The sequence below is a fragment of the Passer domesticus genome, unplaced genomic scaffold (assembly GCF_036417665.1).
Source record: "Passer domesticus isolate bPasDom1 unplaced genomic scaffold, bPasDom1.hap1 HAP1_SCAFFOLD_44, whole genome shotgun sequence".
Taxonomy (NCBI): domain Eukaryota; kingdom Metazoa; phylum Chordata; class Aves; order Passeriformes; family Passeridae; genus Passer; species Passer domesticus.
The window spans coordinates 2,256,544-2,264,423 of record NW_026990160.1 but is presented as its reverse complement, the minus strand read 5'-3'; the positions used below and the strand labels follow the sequence as shown (position 1 = coordinate 2,264,423).

The 7,880-nt window shown below is 50.9% G+C and overlaps 1 long non-coding RNA gene across 1 annotated transcript; it reads left to right on the top strand.

Annotated features, from left to right (window-relative positions):
- The first annotated feature begins 1,086 nt into the window (after positions 1–1,086).
- LOC135292752 (uncharacterized) lies at positions 1,087–4,081 on the top strand. Its single transcript, XR_010354918.1, has 3 exons — positions 1,087–2,062; positions 2,569–2,731; positions 4,025–4,081. It is a non-coding gene; the product is annotated as an uncharacterized LOC135292752 (long non-coding RNA).
- Positions 4,082–7,880: the final 3,799 nt, after the last annotated feature.

Below are 7,880 nucleotides of genomic sequence, written 5' to 3'. Positions count from 1 at the left end.
GCTCTGTTCCTTGTTGGGAAGGCTCCCCTAGAGTTCATGGATCACTGGGAGTGTTACAGGAGTCCTTGCAAGCCTTCCTGGGGAAAGGAGGGGCTGAGGCAGCTGTGGGACAAAGTGCTCTGCCTGGGGCACTTGGCAGCCTCTGGGTGCTGCCTCTCAGGGTTTGCCCCTCCTTGACAAGACCTGTTGGAGTGGGAAGACGTAGAAGGCAATTGATCACTGCAGGGCTGTTCAATGTCCATTTGACAGTGACCAATGTGTTATGCTCCATTTCACAATCTTTGGGGGTAAATGTTCTCCATTCTCTCAGTATCTCTAATTCCCCTGGGCTCATCTCTTTGGCCAGATGTCTCGTTCCAAAGCTGCAAGTGTCCCCCCATGTGCTGCAATATGATGAGTGCCTCCTGAAGGTGCCATATGAGAAGAAGTTCCTGATTAGGAATCCCAGCCACCTGCCTGGCTGCTACGGGCTTATTGAACAGGTTTGGCATCCCATCCACCTCCCCCTCTCAAATATTATTGAGGAGCTTATTAGGGGAAAAAAGGATTTGGACATGACCTTGCTGGTTTCTATTCAGTCTTAAAGATCTGCTGAGAACAGGATCCTACCCGAATGTAAACTTGAGGATGCAGTTTAACCTGCTGAGGGAACAGTTGATGTTCTAGTCTTCAGGGTGTTTTCTTGTGGGAGATCTTAGAGGGTTGTGAAAGCTGCTGCATCCACAGACACCAGTGCCTGTGCTGGCAGCCTCCTTGCAGGATGCCCTGGGAATGCTAAGCCTACAATTCTTGCATCTTGTTTGTGCCTTTTACCTTTGTCCTGGGCATTTTTAAACACGTGTGTCAGTTGCTGTTGCGGTGGATGTTAGGGAGTGTAAAGTTCCTTCAGAGGTGCCTCTGAAGTTGCATTTCATTGTGTCTCTTGCAGAAACGCAGGGAGGACGCTGCTGTGCTGTACTCCAGCCCCAAGCCCTGTGGGATTGTCCAGCCTCACAGCACTGCAGAGATCCCAGTGCTGGTGGAAGTGCAGGCGCTGGGCACGCATCGCACCAATGTTCTCATCGGCGTGTTCGGGGATGAGAGAAACCCACTGGTGAGTGCAGGGGAGATGTGTGCCTCTGTGCAGCTGCTCCTGGCAGGCTGCAAAGGGCACAGGGATTCTGCCGGGGAAAACAGGCACAGGCTGCTGTGGAGAAGGCCAGGAGGGATGGGTGGCACAAACAGCTCGTGCCTCACGGGTGGTAATCTCAGTGTCTGGCACAGAATGTCGTTGGTCTGAGCTGGAATCCAGGGCCACTTTAGTGCATTACTCTTGAAAATGCTGTTAACTTTGGAAACATCTGTTTGGAAATGGCATCTCTCTGAGCACAAAAGGGGATGTCAGAAGACTTCTGGGAACCTTGAGCTTTCTGTCAACGAAAGGAAAGCTGGCATTTGAAGAGTGGTTGCAAGGATTGAAACTTACATTAAAACATAAGGAAATGACAATGCCAAATTCCCTGAATGGCACCAAACATCTGAACCTGGGCCATTGTGGCACTGCATGTAAATCAGTGAAGAGGAAGGACAGGCAAGGCAGGCTGTGCCAGGGAGCCTGAGGTTTGACAGAACAGTTGCTTTCAACTCTCAGACTGCTTACCTTAAAGAGGAGGGCTTCTCCCCACCAGAGGAACCAGTTGTTTAACTGTCAGCCTTTTCTGAACTAGAGATTTCTTGCATGGCTTTTACTTTTGGGCCAATCCTTTGTAGTTTGAAAGGTTCTCTTACCTTGATCCTTTTAAATTTGGAGGTGAACATGTAATTATCATTTTCTTTTTTCTCCAAAAGCCCAGCATTTCAGCTGGAGAGTGGTAGCTGTCCCTAAAGAAATAACTAGAGCAGGGTTGAGCTGTTGAAGGATTTTTAGGTTTCCCTGTTGTGGTTTGCTTTGGGTTTTTTTAAAAATGTTTCTTGCCTGCTTCCTGGGACAGAGAAAACAGTTATGGAGCTCTGGACGGCTGGCAGAAACCTCTCCAAGCCCAAGGCTGATGGAGTCTGGCAGGATCCCAGCACTACAGCCCATGTATGTATGTCTGGATGCATGGGGAATGCCACCTGAGTCCCCTGGGAGTGTTGGAAAATGTCAGCCAAGCCCCCAGCAGTGTCAGGGAAACATTCCTGATAAATACCTGGTGGAGCTACAGAGTTTCTGCTGTTGGGCCCTGGGGGGGCTGTGCTGGCTGTCACTGCCTGGGTCTGCCCCTGGATGTCTCAAATCTGCCCTTTTTGCTTGCCTTCTCTGTCTTTTCCTCTCCCACTGTGCTTTCTGCATGCCCACAGGGTGTTCATCCCTGTCCTCTGCAGTTCCTCAGTGCAAGCAGTTGCAGCTGCTGCAGCAGCTCAGTGTCATCCCTGGGCTGCCTTTAGAGCAGACCTGCTCCAGCCTGGATTGGGAAGGGCTGGATCAAAGCATTTCTCAGTTCAAGGTGCCAGCAGCCAGCCAGGGGCTGCATCCTGAGCAGGAGCTGCTGGTGCAGGTGTCCCTCCCTCCCACTGCAGGTCCCTGTTCACAGTTATCTTCTTTTCCAGAGATGAGCTTCACCCACCTCAATTCACTCCCCATCCACCAAAGGAGATGAGAACATGTTTGCATTGCCCAGCGTCTCGATGGAGGCACTTCAAGGCTGGAAAGCAGGAGGCAGCCACAGCCCTGACTGAAGAGCAGGATTTGACCCAGTCTTCAGGAGCAGAGGTAGATTTTCTTGTACACCTACTGCTTGTGCTGCCTCCCCAGCCTGCCACCAGCAAGTCATGCTCCTGCTGAGCTCCCTTTTTGCTGCCCTGCTGTCCTGTGCCCTGACAGTGGCTGGGCAGCAGGGCCAGTGGCTGGACATGGGGGAGTGGGAGGGAGAAATAGGAGAGTTTTCCTTGGAGAAGCTCACTCAGATCCTACAGGCCTGTGCTGAGTGTGGCATTTTTTGCCTTGTTGCCTTCCCAATGCAAGATGAGGCTTTCATCTGCATCATGATGGGAAGAGCTGCAGCTTCCTTGGCAGAGCAAGCTGGGATGAGTCCTGATCTCCATGTGCCCTCTTCCCAGCCCAGCCAGACTCCCTGTTTGCAGGTCTCTGCTGTCACCCGAGAGCTGCTCTTGCACTGCTGGCCCTGAAGCTGTCTTACAAACTGGGACTTGGCAAAGTGGCTGTCTCTTCCTGCAGGCATAGGGAATGGCTTGTTTTTCAGGTGCCACCACAAGCTCCTGCAAGCCCTCACCTCCCAGCAGGCCTGGAGGGATTCAGGTGCTGCGTGGACGCACCGCACACTGCCCTGGGAGCGGAGAAGGGAAGAGGGAATCTGTCTCCCTTGCACACTGTCAGTGTGGCAAGCAGGGCTGGAGCTGCCAGTGCCACTGGTGGCCCTGAGCATTGGCCACAGAGGGGCCTCCCATCCCTGCAGGCCCAGCACAAAGTGCTGCTGGAGCAGCTGGGTGTTGGAGAGGCCGTGCAGGACACGTTGTGGGGCTGCCCAAGGACGCTGTGCAGCACCTATGGAGGGCACTGCTCCCCCTGCAACTCCTCAGGTGGTCCAGAGGAAGGTTTTGCAGGAGCTTTTGCTGTAGCACCTTGAGGGAGCAGCATTTAAATCAGAGAGAGAAGGGAAGAGCCTCAGGAGTCAGATGAGCTGGGCTGGGAGTCCTTTGCTCAGCTCCAAGAGCTCTCACTCTGAGTCTCCTCCTTTTCTAAAAGCAGTAAGTTTTGAAACTTTTTCAAGGCAAGTTGTGCATCAGAGAGAATTTCTAGTGCCAGGAGACATCCCAGTTCACTTTCATGTCATGTACTCATGAATGCATTGACCCGTGAGGATGGGAGGAGATTTTCCCCATGGTCCCTGCACTGGTCAGTGGCATGGATGCAGGATGAGATCAGGGTGATTCTGGCAGTGTTTGGGGAATAGGCCCCTCTGGCTGCAGCTGCACTTTGCTCCAAGCTGCTCTTCTGCATCCATTTCCATGCTCAACACCTCCATCTCTCCTGTCTTCCATGCAGGCTTCCAGTATCCTGCCAGTGTCAGGTGTGCTGCAGCCAGGAGAGAGCCAGCAGGTCTCCTTGCCCTCCTCTGGCCACCTCAACAGCATCTCCAGTGCCACGGCGCTGTGCCACGTGGAGGGAGGCCCCAGCTCCGAGGTGCTGGTGCCCGGGGAGGCCTCACGTGTCAGCTGCTCCCCGAGCCCCCAGGAGATCAACTGTGGCTCTGGGGCACCTCTCAGGGAGAGGTGAGTAAGCCTTCCATGGGTTCCTGCTCTCCATGGCTTACTGTCCCTGCAGGGCTTCCCTGCTCCAAGGACTCTGAGCTCAGAGGTGCTGCATAGCAAAGGCCAGAAGCAGCACAGGGATGGCCACTCTTAGCTCCCTGGCTCCCAAGAGAGGAAGCACCTTCTTCTGTTGGGACAGAGCATCTTCTTCTCTAGTTTAGTGGTGAGCCCTCCTGGCTCAGATGCTGCCTGCAGGGAGCTGGGCTCTGGCCCTGCCTTGGCACTGCCTCTAGAGGTGTCTTTAGCTCCATGGTGTTGAGTCACATCTTCTTCAGCATCTCCCTTCTTCACCAAAACAGTGGCATTGTGGTGTGGGCAGGCGTGGGGCACAGACCAAACCTTGGTTTGGGTGCTGGTGCTGCCACAGATGAAGTCCTTGCAGTGCTGATCTGCCAGGGTTCTCCTGATGGTGGGGCAGCAGCCATAAAAGCTCCTGTCCTTGGGGCTCCCCTTCAGCTGCAGCAGTGGGCAAGCACAGGAGAAGCTCTGCTCCAGCAGGGCAGCCCAGCTCAGGACACACAGGCAAAGTGTGAGCTGGGAGTGGAGGCTGCTTAAAGCAAGCCTGTGCATCAGGACTTCCTTCAGGCCAGGCTGAAGTTGGTTTCATGGGGAGGAGAGGGACGAGGCTGCTTCAGATGGTTTCCATGGCAGACAGCAGCAGCTGGCTTGGTCACAGCTGGCTTCCAGCAGGAAATCTGGCTGACAAGAGCCTGTCTTGCAGGAGAGCAGTTCCTGCAGCCTTTGCTTTCTGACTGATGGGATTATTCTCATTTAGGATCAGGCTGTGAGTTGTTAAACCGAGGCTCACAGACAGAGACTCTCTAACTCATTGAAGTTAGAAAGTGGTATGTTTATTAACCCCGGTGGGCGGCACCAGAGTCGTCCCTACAAGGCGTGACTATGCTGTACAAGGTTCTTTGCCCTCTCTTTATTTCCCAGGATCTTACACACAATACATGTGCACAACCCCAGCACCTTCCCTCCCCGCTCTGTATTAAAATGAGGTCATTAGTCCTTCACACCTGTGCAATTCTTCTCTGGAATTGGGTCGGTGGTCTCCAGTTGGGTCAGTGGTCTCAAGAGATGAAGTCAGGAATGTCTTCATCAGGTCTCTGTGACCCTCTGGCACCATCCAAGGTCCCCTGCTTAGTGATTGATTGACATAAAGCCCAGGTGCTAACCATTGTTCTACTGGTTTCAAGATGTTCTTCTAACAGTTCACTTACTCCACTTCCTTCTATCAAGAAGCTCATCATGGTAAACAATACAACAATCAGCTCTGGCTGAAGCATCTAATCATCATTAACCTATGGTCTGCCTGTCTAACTGACATCCTGATCAATGTGAATTGCTTCTAAGCCTCAGCTGAAATCCGAACTCATTGAAATCCTGCTTCAGCTCTGCCCAGGGAGAAGGGGGCTGAATGAGCTGAGTAAGAATTGCAGGAGAGATCAGCAGACGTTGGCAGTCTGTGCTCTGCTTGAAACTGGGAAGTCAAGAGACAAAGGGCGTTTTCAGGCACAGCGCAGAGAGCTGGTGGATCAGCCTTTGGCAGTGGGCTGGAGGTGTCTGGCTGTGCCTGGAGAGGCAGCTTGCACAGTCAAGCCCTTCTGATGGCAAGGCTCAGGCTTGGCTGGTCCTGGAGGTGCCCTTCCACCACTGCCCTCCCTTGGGATGTTCCCAACCTCTGTGGGTTGAGGAGAATTCACGGAAATGGTCTGGCGCTGCTGCGTGGCCTCAGGGTCAAGGAATGAAGTGCAGGGCCAGCCAGGACGAGTGAGCCCAAGGTTCTGGTGCTGACTCTCAGCCATGTTTTCTGTTTTGTCTGCAGAAGGGAGCTGAAGCGGCCGGCTCCAAAGCTTGAGGAGGAGACAAAAGCCTTGGCGGAGGAAGAGAGGCAGAGGGAGAAAGAGAAGCAGAAGAAAGAAAAGAAGGGTGTCTCTGTGGGGAAGGAACCTCCAAAAGCAGAGAAGGGGAAAACCAAACCCCCAGAGAAGAAGGAAAGCAAGGCCCCAGAGAAGAAGGACACCAAAATCCCAGATCGGATGGAAACCAAAGCCCCAGACAAGATAGAAACCAAACTCCCAGAAAAGAAAAACAAACATCCAGAAAAGAAGGAAACTAAATTCCCAGAGAGGAAGGAAAGCAAGGCCCCAGAGAAGAAGGACACCAAAGCATTATTAGAGAAGAAGGAAACTAAATTCCCAGAGAAGAAGGAAACCAAAGCTCCAGAGAAGATTGAAAACAAACTCCCAGAAAAGAAATACAAACCTCCAGAAAAGAGGGAATCCAAATTCCCAGAGAAGAAGGAAACCAAAGCTCCAGTGAAGATTGAAAACAAACTCCCAGAAAAGAAATACAAACCTCCAGATAAGAGGGAATCCAAATTCCTGGAGAAGAAGGAAAGCAAAGCACCAGAGAGGAAGGAATTGAAAATCCTAAAGAAGGAAACCAAATCTCCAGAGAAGAGAAGCAAAGCTCCAGAAAAGAAGGAAACCAAATGCCCAGAGAGGAAGGAAATCAAAATCCCAGAGAAGGAAACCAAGGCACCAAAACAGAAGGAACCCAAAGCCCCAAAGAAGGGGGAAGCCAAAGTGCCAGAGAAGAGAGAGACCAAAGCCCCAAAGAAGAAGGAACCCAAAGCCCCAAAGAAGGGGGAAGCCAAAGCCTGAAAGAAGGGAGGAACCAAAATCCCAAAGAACCCAGCTGAGCTGGAGAAGAACTCTTTATTTTATTCACACAACTTATTTTATACAGTTTGACAAACCTAATGTGCCACTTTAGTTAGTTAATAGATTTCTTATTATTAGTTATGCCAATTATTCTGTTGGATAATAAAATATATTTTACTTGTGCATCAAATCTCTCTGTTGTATTGTTTGTATTGTTACCTATTCTCTTCATTGATTCTCATGGGACAAATCCCTTGTTCTTGCAGGTGCATTTGTTTTTCACCCTCAGATCAGATTGTTCACCAAGTCTCATTCTCAAAATAACTTCACATGGGAACTTGTGACTGCTTAGCTGCCCTTAGAAGAGATGACAGGCCAGCTGTTAATATAGCAGAACAAGGCCTGGTTTCATAAGGCCTTTCTTTTATCATTATTCTACCTGTCTATGACATCTCCCCTTTTTCTTCATTTAAAAAAGGCTCCTATGTTCTGATGTTGAAACAGCTCACTCTTGGGAGGGTATGATCTCATGAAGGTTATCACTGGTTATCTGTTAGATGTGGGATAAGATACATAAAAGACCAATTACAATCAACAAAACTTACCCAGTTCTGTCAAGTCATTGACACAGGGTTTTGCAGCATGAGCAAACAAAAGAATAATGTCCAATGTCTCTTAGGGAACTGGAAAGAAATGACCATTGTTTCCAATTAGCTGAGAAGTAGGAGAAGGTCCATTAGCTGGAAATGTTGATCTTGGACATCTCTGAATGTCCTCCTGGAGCTGGAACAGGGAAGAACTGAAGAAGGTTGGGAGGAGCACTGTCCCATGATGATGCCATGAGGCTTTTGTTGGCCAATTGCCTCTGTCAGTTTCCAGGCACAGCTGTGTCTTGGCGGTCCTACTCCTGTTCCTGTT